The following is a 1,425-nucleotide window of genomic DNA, read 5'->3' on the forward strand; positions in this document are numbered from 1 at the left end:
TGCCTTGTCTTCACTGTAAGCTCTTTAGTTCCTTCCGTCATTGTCTTTGTGACTCTCTGAGACTCATAAGAATCTTAGGAGACTTGACAGCGGAGATGTGGAAAGGTTGTTTCCCCTCTGATCAGAGGCGCATCATCTCAGAATAAGGGGCCGCCCATTTTCTTCTCTCAATTGCAAAGAGGCTGCGCCATTAAATATGTCAGAGGCTGAGACTTTCTATCAGCGAGGGAGTCGAGGGAAAAGGCAAGAGAGTGGGGTCGAGCCTAATGATATCTGCCACGTTATCACTGAATGGTGGGGCAGAACCCGATGGGCTGAATAGCCTCACTCCCATCCAGTGCCTCACAAGCTTCAGAAGCTCCTTGAACACCAACGGCCTCGGTTCATGGGAAGGCGGGAGCGAAGTATTTTGAGAAGGTTAGGGATTGTATAGGCTGGGGCGTAGAGGAATGAGGAGGGGAATCTCACAGAAACTTGCAAAATTCTAACAGGATGAGGCGGGCTAAACACAGGAGGAATGTTCCAGATGATGCTGGGGTAGTGGGAGGCCATGGTCACAGTCTAAGAATAAGATTTAAACCTTTTGAGCACTCCCAACGAGGAGAAATTTCTTCACCCAGACTGTGGTGAGGTTTCATTGCAATGGAGAGTGGTTGAGGCCAAAACATTGTGTTTTCAAGAAGGAGGTGAATACAGCTGTTGGACCTAAAGGGGTGGGGGTGGGGCCTGGTGAGGTTAGGGCATGGAGTCCAGAGATCAGCTGTGATCCATTGGTTAGGCCACTTTTGGAATACTGTCAGCAATTCTGGTCTCCCTGCTACAGGAAGGATGTTGTGAAAGGGTTCAGAAAAGATTTACAAGGATGTTGGAGGGTTTGAGCTACAGGGAGAGGCTGGGGCTGTTTTCCCTGGAGCGTCGGAGGCTGAGGGGGTGACCTTATAGAGGTTTATAACATCATGAGGGGCATGGATAGGGTGAATAGACAAGGTCTTTTTATCCCCAGGGTAGGGGGAGTCCAAAATTAGAGGGGCATAGGTTTCAGGTGAGAGGGGAAAGATATAAAAGGGGGAACTTTTTCACACAGAGGGTGGTGCGTGTGTGGAAGGAGCTGCCAGAGGAAGTGGGTGGAGGCTGGTACAATGACAACATTTAAAAGGCATCTGGATGGGGACATGGATAGGAAGGGTTTAGAGGGATAGGGGCCAAATGCTGGCAAATGGGACTGGATTAATTTAGACACAAAAATAGAAATTGCTGGAAGAGCTCAGCAGGTCTGGCAGCATCCGTGGAGAGTAATCAGAGTTAACGTTTTGGGTTGAGTGACCCTTCCTTGGAACTAGGTTAATTTAGGATACCTGGTCGGCATGGCCGTGTTGGACCAAAAGGCCTGTTTCCATGCTGGACATCTTTTTGACTCAGTGACAG

Source organism: Rhincodon typus, unplaced genomic scaffold (assembly GCF_021869965.1).
Source record: "Rhincodon typus isolate 14 unplaced genomic scaffold, sRhiTyp1.1 hic_rhity00006838, whole genome shotgun sequence".
NCBI lineage: Eukaryota > Metazoa > Chordata > Chondrichthyes > Orectolobiformes > Rhincodontidae > Rhincodon > Rhincodon typus.